The sequence below is a fragment of the Bos mutus genome, chromosome 6 (genome assembly GCF_027580195.1).
Source record: "Bos mutus isolate GX-2022 chromosome 6, NWIPB_WYAK_1.1, whole genome shotgun sequence".
NCBI lineage: Eukaryota > Metazoa > Chordata > Mammalia > Artiodactyla > Bovidae > Bos > Bos mutus.
The window spans coordinates 59,183,167-59,196,851 of record NC_091622.1 but is presented as its reverse complement, the minus strand read 5'-3'; the positions used below and the strand labels follow the sequence as shown (position 1 = coordinate 59,196,851).

The 13,685-nt window shown below is 40.8% G+C and overlaps 1 protein-coding gene across 2 annotated transcripts in view; it reads right to left on the bottom strand.

The window, feature by feature from the left end:
* Positions 1-13,329, bottom strand: part of RHOH (ras homolog family member H) — a 48,163-nt gene extending 34,834 nt beyond the window's left edge. Inside the window, exon 1 of one of the 2 annotated variants that reach the window (XM_005901987.2) lies at positions 12,989-13,329. The gene's annotated coding sequence lies outside the window, so the exon portion shown is untranslated. Of the gene's footprint in view, positions 1-6,133; positions 6,501-12,988 lie in introns of those variants that run through there. The other variant, XM_070372290.1, reaches the window with a different exon arrangement.
* Between the last annotated feature and the right edge of the window lie 356 nt (positions 13,330-13,685).

Here is a 13,685-nt window from a genome sequence, read left to right as displayed (position 1 = left end):
CCTAAGCCTCAAGGTATTAGTAGGCTTGCTCCCACACACACACACACACACACACACGCACACACACACACACACACGTGTGCGCGCGCGCACATTCTCTAAGCCAACCCAAACTATCACCTTTAATCCATTAGCATTTCTCAAAGTATGATCTGCAGACCATTTGTTTCAGAATCTTTATGAGGCCAGAGGACTAGTTAAAAATATTCCTGCCAACCTCCAGACCAATTGGATCAGAATCCATGGTGGTAAAAACTGCTTTTGTTAATACATCCCCCATCCATCCAGCTGAGATTAGAGAACCCATGATTTACAAGAATCATTTTCTTCCTGATTTGAGCCCTATTGTTTTGAGATCTAAATGGAACTACTTTCATACTCATCTGACTTGCCTCTGAGATTAGCATCTCTTTGTCTTTTCCTAAGAAATCTTCTTCCCTCTCTCTTGCCTTTGACAGTAGCTTTTCTCTGGGCTCTTCCTCAATCTCCATAGGCAGCCAGTGGCTTCTTTCTTCCAGAGCTGCCCTAAGGAAACCTCCTTAGCATCCACCACTTCAGACTGCCTGGATCCTAACACCATTTACTCTACCTGGGGTTCACAGCACATATTTGCATGTCAAAAGCAAGCCCCATCTGGCCCACAAAACTCCTCTTAGCCTTGCCCTTAAATATTAAGACTACTTAAAACCGCTTATTTACAGTCTTTCTCCGCATTTTTAAGGCACACACCACTCCTACAATACATGAACTAAAAACAAAATTCTGGTATCTCACCATTCTAACATAAATGCTTTATTTTTTGGTGTTCACATTTCATCCTTATTCATAACAAAACCAGAATGTGACATGAAAACTGTAATCCTGATTTTCTAATTTAACACCATATCAAATATATTTTCATAGCTACTGTTAATGATGACCTTTAAGACTATAAAATATTGCACAGGTATTAGTGCTGCCAGATCACTTTTGGTTATTATTTAGGCTATTTTTGGATCATTCTGTCCTAATAACAATACAGTTTCATAATAACAATACATAATGAACAATACAGTTCATGCATGTTACTTTTTTCCTTCTTTGAATTATTTATTTAGAATAAATTCCCAGAGGTAGAATTAATGGATCAAAGTGTATGAGCATTTGGATAGCTCTTGACACATATTGCCAAGTTGCCATGGTTGTATTTTATACATTTCCTAAGCAATATGCTGGTAAATGTTTATTTAATAGATTTTTCTCAAAGGAAAAGAAAAAAGGGTGGAGTTTGATTTATAGCATTTGCCAATTTTGTGGTATAAATACCCCTATCGGGTCCAATTTCAAGTGATGAACATGATATCACTGAATACAGATGTTTCATAGCATCATTATATGATATATTGATATAATATATATATCACATCATTATAATATTTCTATCACACAGATAAATTGGAGATGATAACTTCAAAAGCACAGATGACAGAAAAATATTGTAAATAATCAGGAGTAATAAGATTTTTGAATATTACATTTATTTTTAATATAAATTATTGAACTGGGATTTATAGAATTTAATTTTTAATAGTGACTGTTTAACAACTGGTTTGGAAATTTTCTGGAATAACACAATCAGTTCTTGCAAGCAAGTACAGGCTCCCACATATATCTCACTAGATATTGCCTATATCTCACTAGATATTTTGCAAAAGCACACCTTTTTTTTTTCATGGAAGCCATTGAAAATTCACCTGATTCCATCTGTGCCACAAGCAACAGCCATGCTTTTAAGTTAGCAAATTATGATAATGCATAGTGAATAAAACATAATCCAAAAAAAAAAAAGAGAGAGAGAGAAAAGAACAGGAGGTCTATGTGAGTAAATTCATTCTGCCCACTGTCCCCCAATTTGGGTAATACACTCTTCATCCATTCATTTTACTGGTGTTTTTTCCATGGGTCACCTATTAAAAAGCACTCAATCATTTATTTACTTGAACGATGACTGGATAACTATATGTAGTTCTCATGGCACATATTATGAGAACCATATTGATGTTACCTAACCACTGTCTTCATTGGTTTTCTTTTCTACGAAATGGGGAAGAGGTCACTGCTGACTTCAGTTTTACAGGAAACTAATGTAGTGATTAGAAGACTTCAATTTATGCTCAAAGAAGCAATCGAGTATTCCGTAATGCTTTGAAATTTTCTTCCAAAAGTAATTCATTAGTATTGTGTTTTACTGGAAGAGAGACGTGGGAGAGTGATTTGGCACTATCTCATGTGAAAGCCGTACTGGAGAAAGAAATGGCAACCCACTCCAGTGTTCTTGCCTGGAGAATCCCAGGGACGGGGGAGCCTGGTGGGCTGCTGTCTATGGGGTCACACAGAGTCGGACATGACTAAAGTAACTTAGCAGCAGCAGCAGCAGCATGTGAAAGCAAATTCCTGTCTTTGCGCTTTCCGTGACACTGAATAGCCTCTACATGTCTATAACACTTCAGGATTTTTCAAGTAGCACCCTACATTTGCAAGTTAACATGTAAATATGGTTAACAAAAACTCTAAACATACATACTTGACCAAATCATCCCACTTACAGAAATTCTCCTAAGAAATAAATTCAAAACAAAGGAAAATGCTTTTGTGTGATATTAACAAGGGCTTCCCTGGTGGCTTGGATGGTAAAGAATCTGCCTGCAATGCAGGAGACCTGGTTTCAATCCCTGGGTCAGGAAGATCCTCTGGAGCAGAGAATGGTTACCCACTCTAGTATTTTCGCCTGGAGAATTCCATGGGCAGAAGAGCATGGCAGGCTATATAGTCCATGGGGTCACAAAGAGTTGGACGTGACTAACCAACTAATACACATGCACGTTAGTAGCCATAGAGGGAAGATGGTTTTACCTCTTTTCAGCACTTACTCAACTTACCATCTTGGTGCTGGGGCCCTGGTAGGAGAGTTTGGATCAATGGCTCCCAAATGCTCACCTACAGAACAATTGTCTCTAAATCACTTGAGTGGGAAAAAATTGTGTATTTTTATCACACAGATTCCTGGACCCCACTCCAGGACTGGGGTGTGAAACAAGAGAATTGCTAATTTTGAAAATCTTCTCAAAGGGTTTTGATGTCCAGCCAACTTGAGGAACTATGATTCCAGGCCAGAACCAGACAAATCAAACCAAATGATCCAAACTGAACAATGATCCAAATCTGGGAACAGTATGATGACTTTCTACATGAGGCATCAAGAAGTTGCTTAGGGCATTCAAGCAGCAGTTGGAGTCAAATGACTGAAAAGCCTCAGAGGAGAAGCCTTAATTCTGGCACCTTCCACGTCCCTCTGTTCATCCTTTCCATCTCTGATCCCCACCCCTCACTGCCCAGCCCAGCATTCGATACTGTGAGGCTGCTTTGTAGCATGTTCCACTTTGGTATCCATCCGAACTTGTGTCCTCCCTTTACATACACAAAGCCCCCAAATTTCCACCCTGAGAATATAGTGGAGCTCTATTAAAAAAAAAATACTATGATAAAACCAAAGTAATCTACATGTGCAGTTGAGAATCTCCGGCATAATGAGTATACTGGCCGTGTACCCATTTTTAAAGGGCGTTTTCTAAAGCCAAAAGAATCTCTGATCTGAAGAGCAGAATGGGAAAGCAAGATGCTTTTTAATCTTGGCTTTTGTCCAGATTCAAGCATCCAGAATTTAAATAAGCACTATGGGCATTCATTGTCAAAATGGTCCAGATTTCTAAATAGAAATGGATTTTTAGCAGTGCCTTCTCAGCACTAAAATTAAAATATATCATAAAATACATAATTTCACTTAAACAGCCCAAGCAAGTTACTCATTTATCTCTAATTCCAAGTACTCTATAATTCCACCCAAAGCATTCAGTGAGCATCAACCATAGATGTCCACAAATAGTATAGCAGTCACTCAGAGAGTTGTCTTATAAGTCTGAGAATTTGCTAAGGAAAGGCTTAAAAAATCTATTTCTAATCTTGTTTCCCTTTTCTCATGTACATTACCACTATAATACATCTAACCCTGTGCCTTGTCTATTCTTGGTGCTAAAAAAAAATGTTAAATCTCAGCCTCTACCTATCACTCCCACTTTCCTTTGAAAGGAATACTGGCATTAAAAAAGTAACTTTACAGATATGTTGTTCCTAAGCCAGGGACCATGCCGTCTTCATTCTAGTGTTCCCATTCTTGATAAGAATTGTAATAGCTACACTTACTGAGAGTTTATTTTATCCCAGGCACTAGGCTAAATACTTTACATGTTTTTATCTCTTTTATCCCTACAACCAACCTCTGAAGTAGATATTTTAATTTATTGTTAGAGCTACTTTACATATTTTTTTAAATGAGGATTAAAGAAGTTAAGTAATGAGTCTGAGGTTCTCATAGGTGAGAAGTAACAGCACCAGGATTCGACACAAGGCAATCTAGCTCCAAAGTCTGGGTTTGTATTCTGGGAGGCACTTTTGTTATTATGTGGATGCAGATATTTCATAGTCCAGGGGGAAAAAGTATTCGGAATCATTAGGGAAAGAACAGCAGCATATCCACAACTTATCATTCAGACACACCAAGGAAGTAACAGATGAGATTTGGGGTCTGACTGTTGAAGAATGGAGACTTGCTTATAATTAGTCAATCAGCTTGTCCTCTCAAGAGGAAGTCTACTTCAATTACCAAATGATTGAAGGGCCTCCTTAGCAGGTAGTAACCAAAAATTGAGCTCTTACAGGTACCGTAAGCCACACAAATCTTTCTCTGCATTAACAACGTACAAGGGGAAGACAGTAGAAGGAGGGCAAGTGGAGAATCACAGATGTGGGAGATACATGAGGAAGCCCGGAGCACGAAGAAGCAAGGATCCTGAGGCAACCTCGCACATGGAATTGTTAGAGCTGTAAGTGCTGAGAAAGAAGTGCCCAAAGGCCTAAGAATCCTAGACAGCCACTGAATGGAGTAGACTCTTCTCCTCAGCAGCCTTGCCTTTCTAGGTCTTCCATAACCCATCTACACCTTAATTTTTCAACCTTATTTCCTACCAAAGTGTAAAACAAGCTTTCATCTTTTCTCAGGTCAATTTCCTTAAGTGGGATGGTCATCTTCTAGTCAGTCTCACCTTTGTGCCTTTGCCCACACAATTTTTCCAGTGTGAATTAACCCCCTTTCCATCTACTCAAATCTCTCATCTTTCCAAGTCCTGTGTCTTTCAGACTACTCAAGCTTTCCCTCAAATCTCATTCTCAGAACTCCTATAACTCTTACAGCCTATGGTCATTCCATCTATTCCTTAATTCCCATCTTGCACTGCTTCCTGGATTTTAGTTCTTATCACATCTACTAGATCCTTCAAAATAGAGAATCTTTACATTTCTCTTACATCCTTCATAACACCAGTTTAGAATCAACAAGTGATAATCAACTACTTGCAGCTTTCTTGAATATTTCAATATTAGCTTTAATTTAGTAAAGAAACCCAAACCAGTGATTTCTCTAACTTTATTTAGTTACAACCCAGGCTACCAAGTGATACCTCACAGCCTATCTCCAAATCAGACCACTTCAAAAAACTAAATTTGATTTCATTTAAAAATATGTACTTATACATCAAATATCACTTTTAGAAAAAGGGACTTTAGCATTGAGAATAGGTGAAACTACAAGCTAGGAATTTCAGATATGAATCTACATCATTTGGATTTTGGTTCTGTTTCTTTTCTGAATTAGAAAATTTTTAAACTCATATTTGCACAGTTTAGAGGATCTTTGGATTTACTTCATCAAACAGGATGATATTTAAACTACCAAAATATTTGAGCTCAATCATAGCCAATTATAAGCATATGAATTCTCTAGGAGACTATCTGGAAAACCAAAAAGCCAACTATATAATGTTTAATGTTTCAGAAACTAAATGCATCCTGTTAGACTTGGGCAGGCATGGGGAGTAGCTGGATATCAAACTAACTCCCTTTGCCTGAGTAACACTGTTCTATACTTCATAACAAGTTGAACAGAGTAATCACTATGTTGAATCTATAGTAAAAGCTAAATAAAATCAGAAAGATTTCTTTTGACAGTGAATAAATATTTTTAAAGAAGTCAAAGTCTTACCTGTTGTAGAATGCTGAAGAAATTTCTTGACACCAAAATGACTGACTCCGGAAGTCAAATTTGTTCAGTGCAGGTAAGTAAAAACAAAAGCAGCCCAAGTCATTTCACTGCTATGATTTCCTTCTAGGATCTATCTTTTCTCGCATTGGAAGACCTAAAATTTTGAGAGCTGGACTGGTAGAGAATCAAACCCAAGATGCTTGGGTTTGGTGTGAGTGGTGACTGAGGCAGCAGGAACAATCCGAATGTGACAAAAGAGATTAGCAAGTTCCTGTGCATAAGTCAATTTCCTGTAGCTGGCTTCTCCGAAGAGAGGGTTTCATTTGTGTGGGTTTAGTGATGTGTGTATGTGTGTGTGCACGTGTGTTTTCCTCCATGACAATATGAAAACTTCCCCAGAATGAGAGACAGAATAAGACCTTTGCTGCATGGCAGATTTGTGTTGAATTTATCACTTCTCAGGGGACCATTTCCCTCTCCCCTTCCCCCAATTTCCCACCAGCAAACCACCTACTTAAAATTGTGGAAAGGAAAAGTAAAAAACCAAGATGATTCCTTAAGGAAGTGAAACAAACCAAGAAAAAAAAAAAAAAAAAGGCCACAGGGCCACTCCACAGACTGGTCTTGGTTCACTGAAGCTTAGGAAAAAGCACCTTAGATCTTCATGTCAACTTGGTGAACATACTGACTGTGGAGGGAAAGCCGTATGTGGGTGATTCACTTTGTTTTATTAATAACTACCAAACAGCAATCTGGAAAGGACAGACTCAGCCTTAGTGAGAGCTCAGACAGCCCCGCCACACATTTACCCTTGGATGGACCCACACCTGTGTTATGAGATACGTGACTAAGAGTTGTTTTCAGACTCCTCGGAGTTTCATTACTTGCCTCCAAACCCAAATTTACACGTCTGTCCTCCAGTGCAATCCAGGTGTAGAGACCATCTGCACACACTTAGATTATGACTGTGTTGCCTGTACCAATACATTTAACTTTTATGATATGGTCACAGTCTCCCCCCTACACCCGCCTCAAATCCCTAACTAATCAACGCTACCTCCCAGGGTGAAGTCTTTGTCAAAATGCCTACACACCAAAAGGATAAAATCAACTCCACTCAAGTTAACAAGCATTTATAGAACCCCTACTGTGTGCAAAGTCCAGTGCTAGGGTAGGGGAGGGTGTTGCTGCTGCTGCTGTGCTGCTAAGTCGCTTCAGTCGTGTCCGACTCTGTGCGACCCCATAGATGGCAGCCCACCAGGCTCCCCCATCCCTGGGATTCTCTAGGCAAGAATACTGGAGTGGGTTGCCATTTCCTTCTCCAATGCATGAAAGTGAAAAGTCAAAGTGAAGTCGCTCAGTTGTGTCCGACTCTTAGCAACCCCATGGACTGCAGCCTACCAGGCTCCTCCGTCCATGGGATTTTCCAAGATGGAATCTCTCACTCATAATGGTCAAAGTCAAGTGAAGGGGAAAGATGGGGACATAAAGGAAATGCTGTGAGTCAGGATCTATTTATAAATCTCACTCCAGGGACTTCCTGGGCAGTCCAGTGGTTAGGACTCTGCATTTCCACTGCAGGGACACAGGTTCAATCACTGGTTAGGGAACTAAGATCCCACATGCCTCAAGGCATAGCCAAAAGAAAAAAAAAAAAATCTCACGCGAAAAATCCTGGGACACCGGAGTCAGTTGAAAGGAAAGTGTGTACAACCTTTTAGCCAGTTAGGATAGCTACTGAATGTTAACATGGATTCTTTTGTAATATCCCAGGGAGACTCGACTGACTTTCAGAGAGCCACTCAGATGTGTATGCATCATCTGATGGCCACCCTCATGCCCTCAGTGTTGCAGATGCGGAATTCTGTTATGTGCCTGATACCGTGAACTGAAGAGAAACACAAAGGCTGAGACAGACGTATTCCCTGTGCTCTCAGCACCTGCATCCTAGTCAGAGGAGACAGAAACATTCATACAAATGCATCATTACAGATTGTAATAACTATTGCAAAGGAATCAGAAAAGAAGTTGAACTACAGAGCAAGACAAGATGTACATCCCAGGGGTGGTGGTCAAGGAGGGCCTCTTTGTGTATCTGACAATCAAAGTGAGACTTGAAGTTGTGAATCTCAACCCTGACTGAGAAGCTTTTGAAAAATACCAGTACCTAGGGAATTCCCTGGCAGCTCAGTGGTTAGGCCTTGGCACTCCCACTGCAAGGGGGCATGGTTTCAATCCCTGGTCGGGGAACTAAGAACTCTAATGCAATACCAACAGGCAAAAAATTACATAGGTATATCAGTACCTAGGCCCCATCCCCAGAGACTCCAGTTTGATTTGTCTGACTTGGGGCTTGGGCATCAGTATAAATTCCCCCCATTATTATAATGTAAAGTTACCTCTCTATTGCTGAAAAAGAGGAGTAGAAGGAAAGTAGGGAGTAGTACTACTTTCTAGTACTTAGTACTCTACTAAAGGGAGTAGAAGGAAAGACATTTCAATCAGAGGCAATAATAATGTGTAAAGGCCCTGAGGTGGGAAAATGCTTGGCATGTTCAAGGAAGTAAAAGAGGATTGATGTGTCTGGTGTGTAATGATGACAGGCGTAAGTGGTGAAAAATGAGCATTCTCAGAGATGCTCATACAACTACTAAGTCCATAGGAGACTCATTAACCCCTGAACCCAGGCATCAATTTTTAAGGTGCAATAAGAACTCAGTCTGGGAGGTGAGATCTTTGAGCCCTCTGATAAGCACATATTTCCTTTTAGAAAAATTTCCCAGAAAAGTCAGATCACCATCATTATGTCACTAGGTAAGCAGAACATATGGCTGATGGATACTTTATTTACCTCTAGTTGGGTCATCAAAAGATTTAGGGCGGCATATAAAAATACATATACCTTAGCAAAATAAAGCAAATTAAAACAAGAAAGATGAAGCCAAAAGAAATGAAGATGAAAATTAAGCTAAAGCCAGGGGTAAGGTTGAATGAGAAAATGAAAATACCATGTAGTTCTAAGCATTTAAGCAACTGGTGTGAAGCAGTAAACACTACCACGCAGAAAACTGAGCACATTGCTCAGGATAAGGAGGGCTTCCTGGCTCTTTGGTGCTGAGAGGGTGCTAAGAGAAATTTGGCACCTGCATTCTCATAGAAGGACATCACAACCGAAGTGAAACATCACCCTTAGACTAAACCCAGCCCGCCACAAGCTCGAGAGATGGCTCCTCACATTTTTCCTCAGTGTAAAATAGGGTGATTTCATCTCATGAAAAACTTCACTAAAAGCAATCCCAGGGGCACATCAGAGAGGGTCCTGATTCGATATGCCAATTTAATGCAGAGATGAAAATAGATTTCAGAAATGCTTCTGCAAATTCAGGATAAAATTGTTTTCTCATCTGAGCTTCTAAAAAATTGAAGGCAGCAAAGAGCTGAAAATTGGTAGTGCTTCCAGGAAGAGATCCAGTGGTTTTCTCAGTGACCCAGCGCCCCTTGAAAAAGCAGAGGAGTGTCCTTGAGCAAGGACAGCTGCCTCCAGGGGTAGCCCCGCTTCACCTCCATAAGAAGGCAAGACTTTGCCCTTTGGGAAACAGAGCAAAAGGCACCACAGTCTGGTTTGTAATTTCAGGGCGTTGGGCCTTGTGCATTTTCTTCACAGAAGAACATATATACTCCAGGGCAGGGTAATCAGGGTGTGTCTGAAGGCCCAAGAGCTCCCACCCGCTCTGGCTGGTGCTGGGAAGAGTACTGCCAGTTGGCTGTAAGATGTTCCTTTCCTGCTTGGCTCCCCGGCTCCCCACCCCACCACCCCCACCCCCACCGCCTCTTCTGATGGCCTTGCTCTCTCTGTGTAGGTAACTGTAGTTTTAGATGTTCTCATAGAGTCAGGCTTTGTGCAGCCTCTCGCTCCTGACAGCGAGAAACGGTTTTTCCTCTTGCCTCTTATATATCTTTAGTCTTCACTAAACATATTTTTAATATATAAGACTCTTCACATATATTTTAATGTCAGAGGAGGTTTTCTGAAGGGGAGTAGGAGAAGGTTGGGAGACAGCTATCTAACTTTTCCCTTTTCTGGAAATCTTTCTCTCTCTCACTCTAGCTCACTCTCTCTCTCGTTCTTTTAACAGACAGGGGTAGTGGTGAGGGGAGGAAGCAAATAACCTAAAATACATGTACATGCTACATGCTTACACACACACACACCCCTGTGGGTATGTAAGTCCTGAGGCTGTATAGGGCCTCGGAACAGAGATGAGGCCCAGCCTTGGGACTGAGATGAGGGGAAACCCTGGGGAATTCAAAGTGGTGGGAAGGAAGGAAATCCTGGGTGTGGAGTTCCCAGTAGGATCTGGCCTCTCATAAGCCATATTCGGGAAGCTTCCATGACAAGCACTCACCACACTGTGAGTTGGACTAGTGTTCTCCCATAAGCTCCCACAGCACCTTCTGTTAACTGCCAAGCACTCACCAAACAGCCCTGTCTCATCCAGCACAGAGCCCTTGAGGCCCAGGGCCTGGCCTTGCTCATTGGTGCATCTCAGGCACCTCATAGTCAGCCACTGACGAACCATTTGCTGATCCATGGACTGATTCTCTCATCTAATCCTCACCACAGTCTTACATGGTAATCATTTTTTAATATATTTTTACAGCTAAGAAGACCTCAGCGGGCTAAGTAATTTGCATGAAAGTACATGACCACAAAAGCAGAACAAAGACCCCCGCCCAACCCATCCATCCGTTGTGGCTCTTCACCCTGCTGGCTCCCAAGGGGGAGAGTGGGGCTGTGGGGACAGGGAAGCAGCCTAAACCCTAAGCCACAGGTCCATTTTCTGTTTTCTGAGCACCCTTCCTCTGAGATTCTCTGCCAAACACAGTTGGCTAAAGGTCAAGACTTGCTTTCTCAAAAAGATCTTCATTTGAAACGTCCTAGACTTTCTTGGCGGAGAAGGCAATGGCACCCCACTCCAGTACTCTTGCCTGGAAAATCCCATGGATGGAGGGGCCTGGTGGGCCGCAATCCATGGGGTCGCTAGGAGTCGGACACGACTGAGCGGCTTCACTTTATTTTTTCACTTTCATGCATTGGAGAAGGAAATGGCAACCCACTCCAGTGTTCTTGCCTGGAGAATCCCAGGGACGGGGGAGCCTTGTGGGCTGCCGTCTATGGGGTCGCACAGAGTCGGACACGACTGAGGTGACTTAGCAGCAGCAGCAGCAGACTTTCTTGGTGGTCCAGTGGTTAAGAGTCCGCCTGCCAATGCAGGGGATATGGGTTCAATTCCTTGTTCAAGAAGACTCCACATGCCGTGAGGCAACAAAGCCACTGAGCCACAACTAATGAGCCTGTGCTCTAGAGCCCGGGAACTGCAAACTACTGAAACCTGAGCACTCTACAGAGCCTGTATTCAGCAACAAAAGAAACCACTGCAATGAGGAGCCCGTGCACCACAACTGGAGAGTAGCCCTACTTTCTGCAACTAGAGAAAGCCCGCACACAGCAATGAAGACCAAGTGCAGCCAAAAATTAATTATTTTAAAAAAGAGATGTCTTCTTATATGGCAGACCAATAGCTTGTTTTCTCTTTAATAGTCTCCTAGAATGAGCACGTCTTTTATTGAGGGTTTTAAAATAATGTAACAACTGAGTACTCTGAACTCACACATAAGTAATATTTTTGTCCATTGCAAAGGTCTCTGCCTTTTATACCAGAGAGAACTCTTAACGACAGTGTTAATTGTAATGAATAGTAAACCTTGGAAACTGTGATATCAATCATTTACCAAATTATTTTTCACCCTGAGTCAGTAAGATGCCTCCCCCTTCTTCTGTTAATGAAATGATTTAGATTTAGTGAGTAGCTTTTAATGTTTACACAGACGTCCATTCACAATATGCCACCCAACAAAATAAAATATTTCAGTGGATTCTGAAGATGTACGAAAACTTTGACTGTTGTGAGTTTCAAACCTAGGGCATTAGACAGACTATTTATTTTTACCCAGTTCCCCACTACGTGATAAGCAACTGTATTAAACCAAAACATGCATTCCTTCTGACTGAGAAATTTTATGATGGGGATTATAAAATGTTAGCTCTATAGAAGAGAAAAAGGTTAACTAGTATGTGTCACTTTCAGTGTAAAGATACATTCATATAAAATACCCATTAAATTCTAAATATTAAAATATGCTAGAAATGCTTCAGGCTAGAAATTACATGAATGATTACCTCCTTATGCACTTTGAATCATTATAAACATCAGCCTTCCTAACCAGATAAGAATATCATTTCAAACATCTTTTAGCTTCCCTCTTTTAGCCATAGCTATAAAAAAACCATTTCCCTTGCTGTGATTCTCATCATCTATTTTCTCTTTAACTGTTTTACTGTAACATAATGTATTGCTTTTTGTTTCAGTGAATGTCAGGTTCTCAGGATCCTCAACTGCCATTTTAATCCTGGTTTGTTTGCTGTGTATAACTGTGTTTATTGAGCAAACATTTACATCCTGGTTCTTTTTATTGCAGAGCCATAATTCATAACAATGCAGGGTATTGTTGCAAAAGATGATAGCATTCAACATAATCATTCGAGCTGTGGTGTAACTTCTTTTTTTAAGTGTCAGAATAGAGTTATTATCGTCTAATGCCCGTTACCCTTCAAAGCCATCCCTGGTTAGTTAATGCACTTTTGCAACCCTGCTGACATCAGGCAAAGCATTTTTAGGACCTTTTTAGAACTTTTAGAGACAGCTTACTAAACTATAAGAGAAAAACCAGTAGTGTTACATTCTATTCACAACTTGCCTTTGACTCAAAGTATAATCTGGTTTGTTCACCTACCTTATTCACTGGATACAGGTCCAAAGCAAAATCAAATCCACCCAAAAAGGACAAAGATGGGCTATCATTGAAGAAATTTGAAAGAATGTGCCTCGGGCTTTGACAGCAAATCCTGGAGAGGAGTTTGCAAAGTAGTATGAGTAAAAGGAGTGTCTTTGGGTCAAGTGCATGATCTCCCAGGGGAGTTCCTCTCTAATGTAGAATATCTGATTCATTTAAGAAAAGAAAAAGGCCATCACTGCTTCTTCTCGGATTCATATTTTACTCGTTGTCTTGATAGGGATCTTCAGTTTGGGCACACACATCACAGGGTAACTGCATCTTCGCACACCTGCTCAGAGTGGGGGTTGCAGACGTTTCAGTTAAAAGGCAGGGCCATGACTACTAACTTGCCATCTTTTCAAAATAACAGATCTCCTGCACAGTTCTAGAGGGATTAGGTTAAAACTTGTACCCAAAACAATCTGAAATTCTGGAGAGCTATAAATTTGGATTCAGATAACGTAAGATTCAAATCTCAGTCCCACTTATGAGCAAGGAGGAGGCCCTGATCTTCCCAGCTGAGAAATAGGTATAATTACACCTCCCTGGGAAAGATTTTGGAAAATGGCTATAGAGTCTTTGGAATGTAGTAGACACTCAGTACATGGTGTCTATTCATAATCTATCCTGTTTTGGACTTTCACCTTCTGAAGTT